At 36.3% G+C, this 21,674-nt stretch overlaps 1 protein-coding gene across 5 annotated transcripts in view; it reads right to left on the minus strand.

Moving 5' to 3' along the window:
* Nucleotides 1-18,708, minus strand: part of RGS13 (regulator of G protein signaling 13) — a 43,060-nt gene extending 24,352 nt beyond the window's left edge. For 2 of the 5 annotated variants that reach the window (XM_020984428.2, XM_078156444.1), the window contains exons 1-2: nt 10,277-10,493; nt 8,514-8,583 (exon numbers count right to left, since the gene is read on the minus strand). The gene's annotated coding sequence lies outside the window, so the exon portion shown is untranslated. Of the gene's footprint in view, nt 1-8,491; nt 8,584-10,276; nt 10,494-12,862; nt 13,031-18,667 lie in introns of those variants that run through there. The other 3 variants (XM_020984430.2, XM_020984427.2, XM_078156446.1) reach the window with 3 other exon arrangements.
* Nucleotides 18,709-21,674: the final 2,966 nt, after the last annotated feature.

A 21,674-nucleotide genomic window follows, 5' to 3' on the forward strand; every position in this document is an offset into this window, starting at 1 on the left:
ATAAATAGGTTACAGTGGAGATTTGCAACATGTCTATTTAGTTGGCTGCTTGGGAATATGAACAATAGGAATATAGCTGTCAGAGTGAATAAGTTTGAGGTGGAGTCACTTGTAGGACTTGACCCCTCAGCAGTGCCTTGCAAGACTATGCAAGTATAGAAAAGCCAGTAGAGGGCTCTTGGTCATTGCTGGTGTTATCACTCCTGCAGACCAGCTACTTCCTGTTATCACTCCTGCAGACCAGCTACTTCCTTGCATTGAGGGTTCTTTAGAAATCCTATTTTAAGAAAGAGTGTTTGACTCCTCAGGGTCAAGGCTCCTGAAACTGTGGAAAACCCACACTCTTTTCTTTTATGCTGTGAATGTTGATCAGTCAACCAGTACTCATTAAGTGCTTACTTTGTGCCAGGTCATATGCTAAGAACTGGGGATAAAGAGAAGAGCAAAATTAAAAAAAAATGAACCAAAAACCCTAAAACAAAACAATACAATTCCTGCTTTCAAGAAGTGTACATTCTACCAGGGAGATAAACATGAAAAGAACTAGCTACATACAAGATATATATATATATATATATAATATATATATATATATATATATATATATATATATATATATATATATACAGAGTAGATGAAGGTCATCTGAAAGGGAAAGCATTAGCATATAGGAATACTGGGATAGGCCTGATTCCTAGCTGGAGTGAGAGGTCACTAGCCCTTTACTTAGTTGCTATGACCTTTTGTCTTCCTTAGAAAGTAAATGGCATAGACCCAATTGTTTTATTTGCTATTAGACATTGGAGGTCTCTAGAGTCTGGATTTTGAGTTAGCCAATCCATCAATTCAGTCATCAACGGTAAGCTGAGAGAATGGCGATATATAGTCTACAAATGTAGGGGGAGGTCAATGAGAGCCACTTTTGTGGGTAAAGATGTCTCTTCCTTTACATTAGAGAATGAATTTAATACTACTAGATGCTGGGTACAGTTTTGGTCCATGAATCCACACCAAAAACAACCAAATCAGAATAATGGCATGATTAGCTATCCTTGATCAAATGGATTATTCTCTCAGATTTATCATGAGATCCCTCAAATCCATCTTGATTTACTATTGCTAGAATTTGAGGGGAGGTCAAAGAAGATGACAGCCTTGGGCAACCATTCCTAATATGAAGGCTTGGCAACATGGGAGGAAGTGAAGGGAAATGACAGATGTGACAAAAGGGAAGGCAATGAGGCAGGAACAGCAAAAGGGAAAGGAACTAAGAAACTCAGAAACACTGAATAGGGTAGAAGTTAAGTCACTCAGTAAGATGAGAATCATTAAGTGCTTACTGTGTGCCAGGCACTACATTAATCAATGGGAATGCCAAGAAAGGCATAAAACAAACAGACAAAAACAGTTCCTGCCCTCAAGGACTGCACATTCCAATGGGGAGACATGTAATAACAATTTACCTATAAGAAGATGAGCTACAGAATCACAGAATTTTAGAGTTTTATGGGGCCTTTTTAATCCAATCCGTACTCCCAAAAGAATCTCTACTACAACATACTTAATAAGTGTGCATCCAGTTATTGCTTGAAGACTTTCAGTGAATCAGAACCCAGTACTTTCCAAGGCAGCCCATTCCTCTTGGGAATACCTTGAATTGTTTGGTAATTTTTCCTGACCTCAATTCTGAATTAGCTCCTTTGCAATTTCTAACTTTTGCTCCTAATTCTGGAGCCAAAGAGAAGTTAGCACATGTGTGATAGTAATTTTTTTTTCTTTCATGAACCCAAAGGGGAAAGGCAGCATCCCTTAAAATACAAAAAAATACATTGGCATACCACGTATCTATGGAGATACTTTAAGGTGGATGGCAAAGCACAGACCCCGAGATACTTGGCTGGCCACAGCCCTAAATTTTATTCAATGTAAATTAGAAACAGGGTTATTCAGGCTATTTGTCAAAGCCAGGATTTATACTCTTGATCATTAGGCTGTGCTACCTTGTTCTGGAAAAGTCAGAGTGATTGGATCATGCCACAAATATGGATTACAGGTCAGAAAATTGGGAAATGTCATTGATATAGAAAAATTCTTTCATAGACAGTGTTCTTTTGTGGGTTTCAGAGCCAGGGGGATTAATCCTATATATTTAACAGGTGGAAGAAAGGATAAGGACATGCATGGGTGGAAACCTTTTCTATTTGATCTGGCTATGGCTTAGCAGAGCATAATTTGATGTAGCCTGGTCTATTTTGTGTATGGAAACAACCAGCCTATGTCTTGAAAATGGTTCTCATCTTTGCTAATTAGCACATACTTGCAAATGTCTGGCTGAGCTTTTCTCCTGCTATTCCCACAATAGGTTGAGCTAGAAAGGTAGTCTGTGGCAATTGTGGTAAGCTCTTGCTAGTTCATAAGTGAGAAAAGAGATAATTTTGCTTTTTAATTCAGTGAGTCCAACATTTATTAAGCACCAAGTATGTGTAAAATCTATGTGTGGCACTGAGGATAGAAATACAAGGACAAAAGAACAAACAGGGGCTGCCTTCAAGGATCTTAGAGAAGGCTTAGCCTGGGAATTTACATCTTTGAAGGAAGCTAGGAATTTCATGGGACAGATTTGAAGAGAGAATGTGTCCTGAGTATGGAGGATAGGTTGTACTGAGGTATGGAGATGTGGTATATGAAATTTACTGGCTCTGTAAAATAGTCAGAATGCAGAGTATGCCATGTGACAGATCTCCAAAAAATGGGTGGCAATCATATTGTTGAGAGTTTTAAGTGCCTGTGTAAGAGGTTGGTATTTTATCCTGGAGATAATAACAAAATGCATTGAACATTTTTGAGAAGGGAAATGTCTTGGTCAGAATATTGATCTGACAGATAACATGGAGGGTGGGATATAGAGGGAGAAACTGGAAGCTGGGAGACCAACTAGGAGATGATTATAATAGTTGTTGGGAGAGGAGCTAAAGGACATGGCCAAACAAATAACATATTTTAGAAGCTGGATTTGGACTCATATTTCTCCTGATTACAATAATAATTGTTTTTTCTTTTTTACTGCCTCATTCTGCTTTTTACTAAAGAGAAAAGGCCAGGGCAGAAATTTGGAGAATATATATACTTTTTGGACAGGAAATACATAACGATGTAGCACCAGAAACTGAGAGAGTGTTCAAATAGATAGATTGAAAAACTATAGAGTAGTGTAATGGAAACCAAGGGAGGAGATAATATGCAGTAAGAAGGGTGGTCTCAAGAACAAGAGAATGGTCTAGCAGGATAGGACTGGGCACAGGACACTGGAATTTTTAGTTACAATGTCATTGGTGACCTTAGAAAGAACAATTTCAGAATTTCAGAATCTGAGAACTGAAAGACAGTATGACTACTATATAGTATCACTCATACACAAAAGGAATCCCCACTAAACGATACCCAGCAAATGATCATTTGACCTCTGATTAGAGACATTTGAGAAGGAGGAACTTCATTGGAGTTGTGGGATTAGAAGCCAGATTTCAAAGGTGTGAGACATGAACAACAGATAAGGACACAGAAACAACTTCCGAGTGTAGCTAGGATAGATGTGATACCATGGCCTAAAATCATTCAAGGAATGTTGGCCCAAGAGGGATGGGGATATCTCAAGAATGAAATTCTGACAAAAGGAATATAAGTTATTCCAAAGAACAATAAGAAAGAGTAGACATCTATAGGGACAAATGTAAACACATATAGAACTACTTAATCAACCAATATGGGAGGGAAAACCCCCCAAAATGTGCAGAGTTGTAAACCAAGACAAATAACTAAGGATGACTACAAAAATGTCAGAATACTATCAGGATTGTTATAGCTCAAAAGTTGCTGGCTCAAGAGTGAATCTTAAAAACAAACAAACAAAAAACAGCATTTTGTTTTGTTTTAAATGTAATAGGGGAACGGCCAATGAGGACCCAGTCCTTAGAGAATGGCCAGCTATGCTATTTCTAGTGGAGTATGCATAATAGAGTATGCATAATATTTTCTGCCTGCTGTCAAACTAACACATGGAACTTTGTGTAGCCAGTTTCTAGCTGTGAGTAAACGAGGAGTCATAAGTGAGTATGTGATGATGAATTGTTGTCTGGTTAGCTGAGGAGCAAGAAGTATTAATCATTCAAGAAACGCTTAGCTGGAACTAGATATGCATGCAACAGGCTCTCTTCTCTTAGTGCTTTTGAGTGACAAGGACTACATGCCATTAGATGCCTGGTGGAGGAGCTGTTTCCCCATCATTTGTCTTGAACATATGATGTTTCTTTAGTGTTTTTTTTTTCTTGATCTTAGGGTGAATACGTGCCTGGAGACTGGGTGGAACGGTTATGATCTTGTGATCTTTTAAAGGAAGTGCCATCAGAGAGACCGTCAATGCAGTCAGTAACATAGGTCACTGGAATTGGCAGCAAGCAAGAGTAGCTATGTCCACTAAAGAATTAGCCCCGAAGAGTGACTTGATCAGCCTAATCAATCAATAAATAAACATTTATTAATTTCCTACTGTGTACCACATATAGTACTAAGCACTGGGGATACAAAAAGAGGCAAAAGACATTTCCTGCCCTCAAAGAACTTAAAATCTAATGGGTGAAATAACATGCAAATATATATATATATACATATATATATGTATATATATATATATGTACACACACATATATATGTATGTATGCATGTATGTATGTATGAAGGATAAGTAGGAAATAATTAGTAGAGGGTAGGCACTAGAATTAAGAGTGGTTGATAGTAGGCTGTTCTAGCACCTGAGTTATTGCATACTTCAAGGAGGTAGCACAGATAAGCAAGGGAGTGCCTCACCTTGAAACAAACTCAGTGTGAACTCCTTTAAGGGAGAAAAAACTCTGAAAGGCAGAATTCAGAATGTGTCCTTTAACAACACATTCTCTATATGTACATTTAAGCTTCAAGTTTGAATCCATTTTCCCCAGCAGATGAATGTATATAAAAGGGGAAATATACATCCAGTTTGAGGGATATTTTTGTCACTTTTGTTCTTGCTATGCCTTTTCAGTAACTATTCTTTTATAGAAGCTAATTAGTATCAACTGGTTAATCCGTATTTTAAGGATCACACCAGATGGAAGGTTGTAGATGACAGTGTTACAAAGCGCAGTAATCCCTCAGTATTGCTAGATAATAGAACTCTGAGGGAACAGCTAGTCAGCCTCGTTCTGTGGACACAACCTGATAAATCAGTGCAAATTGGGAGAGTGAAGCCAGAAAGGATGCTATGATTAAATTATAATAAAGAAAAGAAGATAAAAGCAGGGATACTTTTGCAGCTTATGATGGGTGAGCTAATGACAATAGATTGTAGAAAGAAGGCAGTTATCGAACTCTGATTCTGTTTACACTACCAATAAAAAGTGATCAATAGATTTGGAAAGATAGAATAAAATTTGATTACAAAGAATTGTAATGGCATAAATCAGATAGTAAGAATATATATATGTGTATATATATGTGTATGTATGTATATGTGTGTGTATATGTGTATATATACATATATACATTCAGTGGATTCATGTCAACAGAATTAGACAAACTGCATTTCATGATTGGACTAGTGCAGATCCACTGTCAATAATCTTTGAACATGAGGGCAGCTAGATGGTGCAGTGATTAGAGCTTTGGCCCTGGATTCAGGAAGACCTAAATTCAAATCTGTCCCCAGACACTTGACACTTACTAGCTGTGTGACCCTGGGCAAGTCACTTCACCCCATTGCCTCGCCAAAAAAAAAATAATAATCTTTGAACATTCATGAAGAATAGTTTAGGGAATGTAGTATTAGAGTTGGGTAAATACTTTTCCATTTTTCAAAAAGGGACTTCAAGTTTGTATAGAATCAGCCAGTGAACTTAGCCTTTGATTCTTGTCAACATTTTAGAAAACATAATTAAAAGGATGATTTGTGAACATTGTGAAAGATAATTGTGACCAGTAGAAGCCACCAGGAGTCCACTGAGAAAAGGCCACACCAGACTATTCTCATTTCCTTTTCTGACAGAGTTGCTAGACTGGTAGATCAATCACAGATGTATTTCTGAATAACAAGTAATTCGATGTCTCCTTTCAAACTTCCCATGTATTATCATTTTTAAAGACTCTGTAATTCTTATAATTCAGCTTTTCAATCTTGGAGTTATTATTGATTCTTCCATATCCCTCAACCCTCATATACCATCAATTACAAAATCTCATTGCTCCTACCTCCACACCATCTCTCAAATCTATCCTTTTCTCTCCAGTCTCACACTTTCCATCTGACTTCTGTCTTTCATCACCTCTTAACTGGACTATTGCAAAAATCTCCTAATTGGTTTTCTTGCCTCTAGTCTTTCTCACCTCCAATTCAGCCTCTATCCAATTGACAATTTGTATTCCTAAAACATAGTTATGACCGTGTTATCCTCCTGCACTCAAAACTATTCATTGTCTCCCTATTATTACATTCACACTCTTCAGCATAGCATTTAAAATCCTCCACAAGCTGATTTTTACTTTTGTTTGCAGCCTTCTGACTCCCAATCCAGTACTCTATCCACTACAACAATATATGGAGGCTACAGAAGCAGATATGTTCTCAATGTATGGACAAGCTTACTCATATTTAGAGCTTCCAAAAAGTAGAACTGGCTGCTTTAGAGAAGTAATGAGTTCCATATCCTGAAAGTTTTCAAATGGAGGCACTAAAACTATAGTGACATTAAAAAAAGATTCAGGAAACACTTCTAGATCTTGCAATGTCCTGAAATCATCCTTATGCATATCAATTATCATTGTATCACATAATCACTGTGGAAATTATAAGAAATTAAACTGTCATTGCATTGCCCTATAACAGTTACCTTTTTAAAGAAATCCTGAAAAAAATCCTAGATTTTTCACTTGTGTGCTTTTTCTTAAAGTATAATTGAAATTTTTGTAAAGTTTTAATTGAAATCAAGATTAAGTTATTTATATCTCTTGATTTTTTACACTAAATATGTGAGATCTTATTATGGTCATTTCAGTGCAGTAAGTATTTGTGCTTAGTACTGTGATAAGGGTATGTGATTCTAACTGTAAAAAACAGAGTTGTCATGAAAAATTCATGAGAAGATTTTCTAATCAAACTAACAGCCCGATACTAATCTTGCATCTTATTCTTTTGATATTTTTAATGATGGAGTAAGTCAAGAGATACAGAGGTCTTATATAAGTTTTACAGATGGATTTTTAAAATTTATTTCTTTAGTCAAAATACGTGATTTTTTTCAGTGTAAGGAACTTCAGTGTAAGTTTCCAATGATGGAAACTCCCCCTATCCAAGCAGATCAGCAAGTCATTTGTAAGCTAGAGACTTAAACAGTTGGCCAGGGCACTAACTTAAGTAATTTGTCCCTGGTTTCATGGATAGGAAGTTTTAGAGGGAGAATTTGAATCCCTGATTCCAAGACCAGCCCTTGCTAACTCTGACTTTCTGATGATTTAATAATGAAATGAAATATTATGGTAAATAGGAATTGGGTAACATAAAAATTTTAAATTCATACTTTCTTTCAAATAGGCAAATGGGGATACCTGGGCAAATACACTATTTTAAAATTCAGTGAACTGAAAAGTGTTTTTCAATATCCACATCACAGAATTATTTGAGATCATTAGCTCAGAAAATGTTGATTAATCGGAAACCATATCTTTGCTCTTTCCCAGATTTTACACTGTAACCTTGAAGTGAGAATACAGCATCTTATAAAATCTCTGAAAGTCGTGGTCAAATGTACACACGCAGCGAGAAATTGATTTATCCATTGCTTCACAATGAAAGGAGGTCTAGGATAATCTTTGGAATTTCATATAACTAGATGAAGAAGTCAATTCTTAAGCTGAGGAAAAAAAATTTTTCAATAGGAAAGTTGAGGGAAAACAATAGAAATTAAAATAATGGCACACCTATAAGCAAAAGTGGTTAGAAATTTGTAAAACTGGCTGTCGATACTAAAATAATAAGAGAAAGAATGAAATTTTCAACAGTCACATTCAAATCTTTCAAGAAATTTATTATAAAATAAAAATACTAAAATACATCTATTTTTCCTTTAAGCAATTGCAAAGAAATCTAACAGTGGACATTTTATTAACTGACAAAGTTCCTTCCAACATTACTATTCTATAACTGAAGTTACACATTGTGGTTTTGTAAACTCTGAAATCTTTTGATAGTTTTCTGGGATTCAGTTTTCCTGTTAATGACTTAAATTGTGTATCTTCATAAATTTTTTATTCAGCTTAATTGCATCCTCAAAATTATAGTCAAATAAGTAATTGTTAAAAACTTTAAACAAAAACTAAAATTGATACAAACTCTTTATAAAGCTTAGAGTGAAAAAAATAAAAGTTCAAACATACTATTCAAGATAATGAAATGTATAACAACTACCTTAATTTGTGGATATACTCACCAAACCTCACATCAACACTATATTTCCCCCTCATATTGGCTTATATGATATGTGGAAACATTCCATTGATCTAAAAATAAAACAAAATAAAAATAATGCTAATAAAATAGGTCATTGTGTGCTTCCTGGACAACACATTTTTGGCAGCAATTTCTATAAATACCCTGGCCTAGGGTTTAAGCAAATAATTTTTCCGGTTCATAAATGCTGGATTATGGTTAGCTTTATTTTAAGTTCATTAACTCCTTAGTTAGCATTTTAATAATTTTATATGTTAATATTTCCAAAATATCTGTTTCGTTGTTTTATGAGTTTTATAATGATATTTGACAAAGCATGCCTATATTATTCTGACATTTAATTTTTCCTTGTTCCTCTTCCTTCTTCTTAAATGAACTTCATGTGTAAATTTGAAAACCCAAGTAGAAAATTTTTAAAGCCTCTTTCTGTTCACGTAATAGCTCTTAACTATAACGTATATTTTTGTTACTCACTTGAAAGATTTAAAAAAGTATCTAGTAAGTCTAAATCTTGCTATGAAAACATCAAATGAGGGTAGATTTGGATGCATGTAATATCAGAAATGTTCCTTTGATCTTTTATGTTTACTTGAATTTACTTTGAAAAGTTATATTTATACAAACCCTAAATAAATCTCCCCTATTCAGGTCTTTTTAGTTGCAGGATAGGGGATCTAGAAAGTGTTCCTATGATGTATTGTGCAAAGGAGTTTGGATTTATTCTATTTCATCAGACAGGGGAGAACCAGCAACATTGGGTAGAAGCTGCAAAGGTGAAAATTTAGGTTTGATGTCAGGAAAAAAACCCAAAAACTTCTTAGCAATTTGAGTTATACCAAAGTGTAAAATAATGCCTTGAGAGATGCTGGGTTCCCCTCCAGGAATACCTTCAAGCAGAGGTTGGATAACAACTTAGTGGATTTGTCATCTGTGGTTTCCTCTCGATTGTGGGTTAAATTAGAGGGGTGCCAATATCTAATATTCTATGATTCTGTGTGATTCTATGTCATTAACCTTTTATTCTAGATGTAAGAGATACATTTTTAATTCTTCCATTTACCTATTCTAATCCCAAATTAGAAGCAAAATTCTGAAGCAAATGACATTTTATTTGCAGTAATACATAGCATTTTTGTTATTTAAAACTGTTGTGGTATATAGTTGAGCTTGCATAGAACATGAAGGAATGAAGGCATTCCATGTAATCAAGGTCAATAGATAAAAATGAACCCTCAAAATTATCCACAGCTGGAATCAATGTGACTTTTAAAACCTTGAAACAGTCTGAAAATGGCTGATTTTTCAAAACAGTTTTGGAATGGCTAATTTACTGAAAATGTCTCTATTTGAATACACACACACACACACACACACACACACACACACACACACTCTTTCTCACTCTGAACACATAAAAAAGAAAGAATATACTATACCCTGAAACTGCAGTATTTCTCTATTGCCCAATGAAGAAACTTCATTTATTATTGATACTTTGCCAAACAAACAGATCTTGCTATTGGTGATATGAATTTCATTTTCAACAAGTTCAGCCTAGACCAGGCAAAGATAAATGTCTTCTACCTTTTTTTTTTCCTTAGAAGAAACCAGTCCCCCTTTCCAGTAAAATTTTCTGTGTCTTAATGTGAAAGACTGGAAATCAACAACTACTAGTCCTTGTTTATATGAGGTAAACATTCAGCTACAAGGCATTTAACAATCGTTGTGCAGTCTGATACTTACAAATATGTCTTGCTGTGCAGAACATGTTATTTAATTGCTTCTACTTCCAGAAATATTCTTAGGGTCAGGTTTTGAAATTCCACAAGACAAGCAGGCTTCTCTTTTGTTTTTCTGTTAAGAATACTTTCCTTTCTCTCTGAGTACCTTTTTGGGTATACTAGACTACTGCATGGATCCTCTGTTTTACCCACACACAACACACAAGCCTGTATTCTTCTGTATCTATGCAAAATGAGGCTCTATTGAATATGAAAAGTAGTTCTGCAGGACTCTGATACATCACTGATAGAAGGACTTTGATCTAACATGATCAGACCAGCTGAAATGGTCAGATTATCAGAAGCAATGCATATTTTTTCAAGTCAGATATTTTATAAGTAATATTTTGTATCTTCTGGTTATATAAATTGTGTATCTAAAAGTCAAGATCTTCTTTGACAAGATAATGAAGCACACTTCATGAGATGCCTACTGCTGTCCCCCACTTCCTGTAAAATGAGTACACGTCACACAATGCTAGGGGACCTTGTAAAATTAGCTAGTTAATTACTTAAACTGTAGGCTTTAAACTTAGGGTTATCTCAGGCTTCTTAGAATGCATATAATCATAATATGTGTCAGTCATTGAAACTTCAACAAATTTATATGTCCTACCTTAGTTTTATAAAGGAATTTAAGAGTTATCCAGTCTAATCTCCTCAAAGCAGATATCCTTGAATCATAGAATATTAGCACTTTTCACTAATATAATTACCATTTAGAGAGAACCCTATGGATAATATAGTCTAATCTTCTCAATTTTAAGATAAGAAAATAAATATGGAGAGAGGAAGTGAATTTGTCTAAGGTCACATGGCTGATGAATGGTATAGATAGTAATGAACCCCAAATCTCTTCGTTCTCAGTCTATTGGCTATTCCACTGTAACATATAAATTGATAGGCTTGCTAGAAGCCAGTCCAACCTTTTCACAAATACCTTCAGTGACAGAATGGTCACTAACTTGGAAGGTAGCCATTCCACATTTTTGATATTCCCTATGGTTAGAATTCTTCCTTATTCTGAGCTATAAAGTCTGCCTGCTGAAATATATTCCATTAGTTCTAGTTCTGCCTTGTCTAACTAAAATAGGTTGTCTATACTTTCTTCCATATGCAAACTGTTCAAATATTTGAAGAATTTCCTTTCGGTCCTCTCTCCTTCAGCTTAATTTTTACCATTTCTTTCAATTGTTCCTTACATTTCTTATTTTCTAAACATTTCAACATTTTCTTGCCTTCTTCTGCATGCTCTCTGTTTGGGTAATGTCTCAAACTGTGATGCCCAGAAATGAAGATAGTATTCCTGGAGGAGTCTCTTAGTACAATGTGATTAATGCTGCCTCGATCTGGATGCTCTATTTCTAAAAACTATGCGGTATAATGGGAAGAACAGCAGATTTGATTTGAGGCAGATAATTTAAAACTTAGTCTGGCTTCTCACACAGACATTCTCCTTATTCAGATCACTTCCTACCACTCACACAGGCATTTATAACCTCTCATCTAGACTATTACAAAAGCTTTCTACTGATCCCCATGCTTCTTGCCCTAACACAGCTGCTAAAATAGTATTCCTAGACTTTTGGTTAGATGGAAGTGAGAGATCATAAGAAATCTCAGATCCCCAATATTTACCACAAGAATAGAAGCAGAACTTGTAACATTTTTAAAAGGGCTATCAGGGAAAAGATAGGGGAACCAAAAAGAACAGCTTCTCAGAAATTGGAAAGAGTCAATAAAAACAAATAATTAAGGAGAAAAAATCTAATATGGTGAATAAACATGAGTTAAAAGAAAAATAATGGATGCCATGAGGGGGAAAAATGACCACAGAAACAAAGTTGAAATTTTTACAAGATCCACCAAATTGGGTAATAACAAATATAGGGGAATATAAGAGGAACTGGGGTTGGTAAAAAATGTATTTGACACCAGCAGAGAGAGAGAGAGAGAGAGAGAGAGAGAGAGAGAGAGAGAGAGAGAGAGAGAGAGAGAGAGAGAGAAAACATCCTGTCCTCAGTTAAAAAAAAGAAAGAACAAGATAAAATGATACTGAAACTTAAAAGTATGTAGTGATCTGGAGAAAATTTAAATTAAAAAAACCCATTAAATTAATGAGAAATAGAATTATTCTGCTGTTATATTGTTGTGTTGGCTGTGAAAGAACAGCCAAAATTAAAAATGTATAATCCAAAGAAAGGCAAGACAATTGATGACTTGGTCAAATTGCATTTATTTACTTCAGTCATTAGGTATGCTCTCCACTACTCTGTTCAATTTACTTCACATTATTACTTAATAGACATGGGAAAAGTCCCTACTTTGATTCAAAACACAATGGAAATCACCTAAATTCCCTGAGAGATGCAATAAAGAATGTCCCACTCAAAGTTACATTCAAACTACCCCAAATGATCTTACCATATCAGGATGGCAGGAACATTGATTATGGATTAGAGGTCTGAGGGATAGGGGGTGCAGGGAGTTGGATATGGGCAGACAGACCATGCAGCTATGGGCAGTGATGGCTGAGACAAGAGGCTACCTTCTGGAGAAGTTGTGGTTGGTTTCCTCTGGACTCCAGGAGACTGGAGGCTCATAGTGTAGTTTCACTCAAATTTCGGATCATTATCAGTGTGGGTTTTTCTGGTTCTGTTTTGTCTGGACTGAGACTAAGTTTCCACTGCAGCAATGAGCCATTCTTTCATGATCAAATGGCAAAGTGGGCTCAGCACGGCCCACTTTTAAGAGGAACTTGACCAATCAGCTTCTTTCCTGATGTAATAGGTGGTCAAGGTTGTTTGGAAAAATATGTGAATATATTGATGTCACACATCAGAATGATTCATGATAAACAGATCTTCCTATCCTGACCAGTACAAAAATGTCATTTGGTCAAGGTAATCATGCAGGCTCTTCACAAGTATTAGGTTGTCAGACTTACACTTTCCAGTTATTTATATATTCATGTTCTTAGAATATTCATGCTCATTACAAATTCATGAGGGAGTTACTCATGTCAAAAGTGCAACTGTGTCAGAGACAACAGCAAAAGCAGAACAAGTAATCAGTAAAAAGGAAAAAGTTTGCCCTTTATAAGCCAAGATGACAGAAGTATGGAGGGCAAAAAATGGAAGAGGTAATTTAAAAGCCATCAGATTTCCTGAAAAAGAAATCTTTCAGACTACAATATTACAGGAAAGTATATAGCAAAATTTCCCAGAATTATTGGGATTAAGACAAGTCAATTAGCAGAACTGATTGAATATCATCATTAGGTGTTAATATTAGATTCACTTCATCCAGACACGTGGTTGTTAAACTCTACAGTAACAGTGACAGAGAAATGATCTTATAAACAGCTAAGAAGTAAACTATTACTAATTAAGGAATAACAATTCAAACATACAAAATTATTTATCCAACATGAAAACGTTTGAAAAACTAGAATGTGATATGGAGAATTAAGGGAAATTTTGTTTAATCTAAGCTTTGCTATCCAAATAAATCATCCATACTGTAACAAAGTGTGTGTGTGCGTGTGTGTGCATGTGTGTGTGTGTGTGTAAATCCTAATTTGTTGCATGAAATTCAGAAGAATTATATAGAGTTACCAAAAAATAATGGCAAGGATTATAATGAAAGATTAAGGGGGGTAGAAAGTAAGACTTAGAAGAAGGCATCAGATTGGCAGGAGTGTTGGTATGGTCAAATCTTACTCCTCTGGAACCACCATATGTGAACATGAAGGCAACAATGGTTTAATCCAGCAACAAATATCTCAGTACCCCTATAGTGGGAAAGCAAGGCAGAAGCAAGTTTATCATTGTTATATCCCCAAAGCTTAGGGGAATAAGGAAGAATAAATGGACAATATAAACACAGTTGATAATATGGTTAATAAATCTAATTAATAATGAGATATGTAGAGATGCAACAGATAGAGTTGGTCTTAAAACCAGGAAGACCTGGGTTCAAGGTCCATCTCAAATATATATGGGGAGTCATTTAAGCTCTCAGTGCTCTGTGAGCCTCTGTGAAATTCTACATTGCAGAGAAGAGGCCAACTTCCATTGATAGAAAGAGTTTCCTCATCTGGGAGCTCCATATAGTAATAAAATCACAGGTCCAGTCCTTATCCCTGTGGTTAGTTAGACGACAAACCAACAGCACAAGTAAAGAGAGAAGATAAGAAAAGGAATTATTTGATTAGCAGCATCACAAACAATGAATAAACTAGGTGGAGGAAGAGAGATAATGGGTAATGCCTATGTAATATTTTTATCTAAGGATGTAGGAAGGGAATGTAATGTCCTAAAGCAGTATTGTGACAAATATACTGTGGACTGATACCTATTTCATTTCCTTAGGCCTGTACCCCAGCCAAATGCCTTATTCCTTGAGACAGCCTCATTGCCTCTATTAGTAGAAAAGACATTGAATAATATATTCTTTCTGTCCATCCACCCTTAGTGGAGTGGGAGAGGACTTAAGAAATTGTAGTTTTGTGTCAAGGTGAGACATACATAGAAAAGACAAAGAATAAGGAGTGAATGTGGAGACAGGATAGACACCATCAGAAGAAGTTTAGGTGAACATATATAATATCTTGAGTAGCTCTCTATGGTCCACTATCATGCTGTCATTGAACAGTCAATTTACTTTAATTTGATAAACATTTAGTAAGTACCTACTATGTGCCAGGAATTGTGCTAAGTGCTGGGTATACAAAAAGGCAAAAGACAGTCCCTGACCTCAAAGAGCTTATAATCAGATACAACACCATCCATTTATATTCACCAAGAAGGATATCATAGATATGAACAGAGATGTGAGAGCCTGAGTTCATCACAATTTTGTGTATAATTGTTGTCTCCACTTGGAGGTCAGGCAATTAGATTTGAGTACTATAAATATCTGGGTGGTGCACTGGGCCCATAGTCAGGAAGCTTCTTCTTCCTTAGTTCAAATCTGGTCTCAAACAATTACTAGCTGTGTGACCCTGGGCAAGTCACTTAACCTTATTTGCCTCAGTTCCTCATCTATAAAATGAGCTGGAGAAGGAAATAGCAAACCACTCCAGTATCTTTGCAAAGAAAACTCCAAAGAGGGTCATGAAGTTGGACATGACTGAAACAACTGAACAACAACAACTATAGATATCCTGGGCCTGATGCTGGATACTTATCTTAAGTATAATTATCTGTTGGGATTTAGAGGCTACAATGATTTTTTTTCCCTTAGTGATTCATACATTGAGGGAGGGTCACACATTTGGGCTTTTAGGATGTTGCATCTGTCCACTGATTGCAAATTCCAAGAATGTAGATGATAATGAAGTTGAACCTAATAAAGAATAATGTCCAGAAGTGCTGATGTCAATAACAGTCCTTTATCAACGTGTAATTTTGTTCTTGTTTTATATGTCTATGTATTTATTTTCCTCAATTAAATTCTTAGCTTCTGTATGTAGAGATAATGTTTCTTTTAGACTCTGCAAAGGATCTATCATGTTACTCAGGACTTGAAGGCAAGATCTCAATAAATACCTTCTGATTAATCAATTAGCTAATTTTGGAAAAACTCTGTTTTTAAATGCCCTGAAATAAACTAAATTGAAACTAATATTTCTTGAAATATAATTTTAGAAATCTAAAGGAAATGATTGGTCACAAACACGTCAGGAAAGTTATTTCTTCCAGGTAAAGGGTGACCTTTGTATAGGAGCGGGATAAAGTTCCCTCAAGTTCATGTTGGGTGACAGAGAAACAATAATAGTATTGCTATAGGGAGAATTACCTGAGAATGAAAGTATTGAAATTAGTAAAAAAAAAAAAGTAGGGACTTAAATATTAATTCCTTCTAGCTCAAAATTTATGATGCTATGATCCTATATTTCATCACCAGTCCTTTGGATTAGTATTGATCATTTAATTAATTTGAATTCTGATGTCTTTGAATATTATTTTTTCTTATAGAACTGTGTTATTATTCTCATAGTTCTGTAAGATCTCTTTGTTCCACTTTCTTTCCTTTTTACCAATCACACAAGTCTTCTCAAGTTTCTCTGAATTCCCTTTATTTATAATTTCTTATAGTTCAAAAAGTGCTAATAATGTCAAATAGAAGGGAAGAAGGAAGAGAAACAGGAGACAGCAAGAAAAGGATGCATCAAAGATGGTGGCCATGCTGAGCCCACTTTGCCATTTGTCTTCAAGTTTCTTTCAGAAATGGAGGAAGTGGCATCAAAAGTCCTATTGTTCTTTCACACCAGAACAACTTCCTGAAGAAATCAAAGCAGGGCATAGGTTTGATGGAGGCTAGGATGGGGGATGCAGTTTTAACTGAGACTTTTGAGGTCAGTTTTTCTATTGTTTATGTAACAAGCATGGAGGTTCTAAGCATTGGCTGGAGGCAGGCCCAGATGAACTAAAAAGTGAGTATGAGAGTCCAGAAGTTACTATAAAATGACAAGATGGAGTTGTTGAGGTTAGAGGTGTAGGGGTGCTGGGACCCCAAAATCATGCACATGAATCCTGTCCAAATGAATTCAACCCAAGCCTTCTTTCAGCCGAAGACAAGGTTTATTAGAACATCGATCAGGGGTGGGTGAGATTTAAAGAATCCACCATATTGGCCAGACTCTTAAGGAATCTAAACATTTGTATTGCTAATGCAAGTGGGCCAGACCTTAAGAATCTGAGTCCTTGGCTAGACTCTTAAAGAATCTGAGCATCTTAATGGAGACAAGATGGACCATATATACAGAAAGACTGGGAGGGATCTAGCAGTGGCCAAATAGTTTGGGGTGACTGGAGGAGGTAACAGAATTCCAGGGACCTGGACCATGTGGCCAAGGGAGAATGAAGCCTAGATAGAATTAAGGGTGGGAAGTGGCAGGGGGCCATTGGGAGGTAAGACAATGGAGGGCTAGGCTAGGTTAAGGGTAACAGAGAACTAATGAAAGGCCAATTGATAGCATTATATCCTCAGGTGAAGGCCAGAGATTTGGCTATATGGGAAAGTGTAGGGCTTTTCCTTTTTAGGGTCCAGATCTCAAGGGTACGGTCTTTTTTTTTTTAGGGGTTCAAATCCTATCCTCATCAGGCTGATAACTTGGAACATGGGGAATTCCCAATGTATAGAGCAGAGGTATAAGTAGAGGTCTTTGTGAGAGCTCCTTCTAGATCCTCCATTTAAGTTAGGGGCCCAGGGCATTCAACTCATTATTTCCTACTTGGCTGTACTCCTTGGACTTTTTAATTCCCCTGCAACAGGTACACTTTTTCTCCTCCATCCTCCCTCCGACTTTCAGCTTCCTTTTATATTTGTTGTCTTCCTCCATTATACTGTGAACTCCTCCAGGGCAGGAACTGTCTTTTGCCTTTCTTTTTATCCCCAGTACTTAGCATAGTGCCTGGCACATAGTAGGTGCATAATAAATGTCTATTGACTAATTGGTACCTGTGATTCCAGTAGCATAAGGGCCTTCCTATGAGGAAAATATTTCTACCATTCAGATTAGCAGCTACTCTGCAATTTATAATCTTAGCAAAGTTGCCTGCTTGGAGCACTGAGAAGTTGCTTCCTTGGGTTAAGAATTCTTTTTACCATAAATCTGAAAGGTACAATTATTCAATATACAATTAGGATTGTGACACATTCTATAAGTTACAGAATAACAGAATTTTGGAGATAGGACCTCAGAGATCCGTAGTCCAACTCATACCTGAAATAGTTCCCTCCACAACAGATTGCAAAACTGGTCATCCAACTTGGAAGACCTTCAGGGAGGGGGAGCCTTCTATGTCCAGAGGCAGCCCATTTCACTTCTGCTTAGCTCTATTTGTTAGGGAATGTTTACCTTCTTGGCCTCACCAAGCCTAAATTTGCCTTTGAAACATCTTATCTATTGCTCCTAGTTTTCATCTTTGAGGGCCCACAGAACAAATATAACCTCCCTTCCCTTCGATTACTTGAAGATAACTATCACATCATCCCTAAATCATTTTTTTCCCTAAGCTTCCCATCCTTAATTCCTTCAATCAATCCAAGAGCCAAATCCTGACTCATACTCAGGACTTATACTAATGTAATCTGATTCCACGTCCAGAACTTACTTCATCCACCATACCATTCTGACACTTGAGGAATGAAGGACATTAGATTTTCCCCTATACAGAATATGAGGGAAGTACATTATAAACTAACAAAACCTTTGTGATACCACAGATAGCTATATTTTTTTATACATTTAACAGCACAAAATAATAAATAACCTAAACTTACTAGAATATAAGCAAAAGTAATGATTTTTTAACCTCAAAACAGTTGGTTTTGTCACACTCACCCTAACATGAGGCAGGTGGCAGATGGCATTGTCACTTTCTCCTTTAAATGAGATACATTTAAAGGTTGTCTCCAGCTCCCATGGTAGTCATGGCATAAGTGACACGACTCCTATTACCTCACCACTCCAGTGTTCTCTTCCTTCACCAGAGGCTCCTGACTGTTTCAGCTCTACAGATTTTCTGGCCAATGAGAGAGAATGAACACTTGTTCTCTGTAGCTCCTGTTTTCTTCTCTGTTTCAGAGATTTAAAATGCCTATGTTATATATTACTATTTTAAAATATGTTTACAATGGCTAGCTAGTGTATTCCCTAAGGTATGTGAATCAGGGTGATTGATCTTGAATTACCCCTTGAGAGTTCCCTCTTTGCTCAGTGATGAAGGAGAAGTGCAATAAAAATAAGACAGAATAAAGAACATTGAATTTGGAGTGAGAGGATATAGATGAATCCTGCCTCTGCTAGCTACTCCCTGTGTGACCTTAGGCTGGGTGGGCCTTAAGTTCCTCATTTGTAAAATAAAAAGGTTATGCTAGAACAGTGGTGTCAAAGCACTAAACTGTATATAAGGATCCCTGTGGGCCACATATTTACTTAGAAAACCACATATTAACATTATCTTTGTCTTATTATGTTTTTATTTATTTTGTTAAATATTTCCCAATTACATTTTAATCTGGTTCAGGCCAGTATGGGGAGTGTAATGGGCCCTGTGTGGTCTGTAGACCCTGCATCTGACTCCTCTGTATTAGACGACCACTCTAGTTCTAAATTTATGAAATTATGATTTTCAAGGTCTCTTCCAATTCTAGATGCTTTGACATTATGCCTCTAGAAAGCAGCCTAAAGTGGATAGCTTTACCTGGGGCTAAAAAAAGTCTCAAGACTCATATACGTATAAGAAGTAAGAAAATTCCCTGTCATGAAGATACAAGTGGTGGGACCGTCTTTTGTCCTTTTCACCTGTATTCTTAAGACTATATTTCTGCAATTTTGTGACTTATTTTTTCCATTCAGTGCTATCCTAGGCATTCCTTTTAACCTGAATTGACCTCTACAAAAGGGTTTGGGGAGGGGCACCTAGATGGCGTAGTGGATAAAGCTCTGGCTTTATAGTCAGAAGGACCTGAGTAAAAATCCAGCCAGACACTTGACACTTGCTAGCTGTGTGACCCTGGGCAAGTCACTTAACCCCAATTGTCTCATCAAAAAACATTCCCCCCCCAAAAAAAAGGGTTTGGGGGATGAAGAGAGTTTGAGAGAAGGGGAGAATGGAGTTCCAGTATAATTGGGTCTGTCCCTGACCCCATCAATGATACTATCTCTCATTTGCCTATAACATTTTGGCCTTTAGAGCTGTAATTAATTAGCAAGCTCATTCTTATTTCATAACTGTAGGATTTGCCTAGGTAATTTATTCAAATAGGTCTTTCTTTTACTGCAGTATGCAAACAAAGTTGAACAAAGGCATCTCTGTGAATGCTGTCAGATAAGAAACTTGGCATTGTACAAAACGAATGTTTGTTCTTAGTTATGATCTGAAAGTAACAAAATGAGATGGTTTCAAAACCTATAGGAAGACCTAAAGTACCCTGGGAATTGAGCAAGGTTATTATGTCCTAATAGGATATGTGGTTGAATATTGAAAGCTTCAGAAAGCTGTTTGGCACACTTAGTTCAAGTCATTTCAACAAGTATTATTAAGCACTTAGTGCACTGAAATCTTCAAAACAAATTAAAAAAAGCAAACATATAAATCAACAAACTTAGGAACCAAACGTGGATATTTGAGGAGTTCCTATGCTTTCTCCAAAACTAGCTTATCAGTTCAGTATTTCATTATGCCTACAATGAAAAATTGCTTATGTCACTGAAAGCAATTTACATTGGAGAAGATCAAAATAGAACAAAGAAAAATCTCTTCTACTAAGAGTCAAAAAGTAACTGGGAGCAGCTAGGTGGCTTAGTGTATAGATCATGGGCCCTGGAGTCAGGAAGACCTGAGTTCAAATTTGGCCTCAGACACATAACACTTACTAGCTGTGTGACCCTGGGCAAGTCACTTAACCCCAGTATCTAACAAAAAAAAAAAGTAACTGCAACTATAAAAGAGATAGTGTTTGTTTATTTTTACTTTTTTGGTGAGGCAATCAGGGTTAAGTGACTTGCCCAGGGTCACACAGCTAGTAAGTGTCAAGTGTTTGGTCTGAGGCCAGATTTGAACTCAGGTCTTCCTGACTTCAGGGCCTGTGCTCTATCCACTGTGCCACCTAGCTGCCCCTGTTGTAGTCATTGTGCATAATGCTTTTGGTTCTGCTTTCTTTCCTCAGCATCGCTTCGTTCAAGTCTTCCCATGTTTCTCTGAATTTCTCATAGTCTTCATTTTCTAAAGCAAAATTAGTTTTCAAATGGAGTGGTGTATGGAATTGGAGAGAATGGGAAAGGGTAATAGGGAACCTGTGGACTTAATAGTCTCTTTTTTTAAAAAAAATTTAATTATAAATTTAAAAAAAATCCTTTCTTAGACCTTGGAATACTCTAAAGCAGAGATGGGGAACTTGTGGCCGTGAGGTCACACGTGGCCTTCTAGGTCCTCGGGTGTGGCCTTTTGACTGAGTCCACGTTTTACAGAACAAATCCTTTTATTAAGGGGAGTTGTTCAGTGAAATTTGATTCAGTCAAAAGGCTGCACTTGAGGACCTAGAAGACCACATGTGGCCTTGAGGCTACAGGTTAACCACCCCTACTCTAAAAGTTTTCTTGCTTAGCTGTGTTTATGCTACATTCCTACATTTTTACTTTGTGTAGTGCCTTGCCTAATTAATATTTGTTGAATTGAATTGCAGATCTGAGAATAGGTTGGAATAAATCAAAGAACAAATACATGGCTCTCTAAGCACATTTTCAGTTACTATTTGAAGATTATTAAAGTGAGATTTACAAAAAAGAAAATAATTTATCCAAAAGTTCCTAAATACTGCTGGCTAGGACATGTTATTTTTATAGA

The sequence above is a fragment of the Phascolarctos cinereus genome, unplaced genomic scaffold (genome assembly GCF_003287225.1).
Source record: "Phascolarctos cinereus isolate Bilbo 61053 unplaced genomic scaffold, phaCin_HiC Scaffold_5;HRSCAF=322, whole genome shotgun sequence".
NCBI classification, from domain to species: Eukaryota; Metazoa; Chordata; class Mammalia; order Diprotodontia; family Phascolarctidae; genus Phascolarctos; species Phascolarctos cinereus.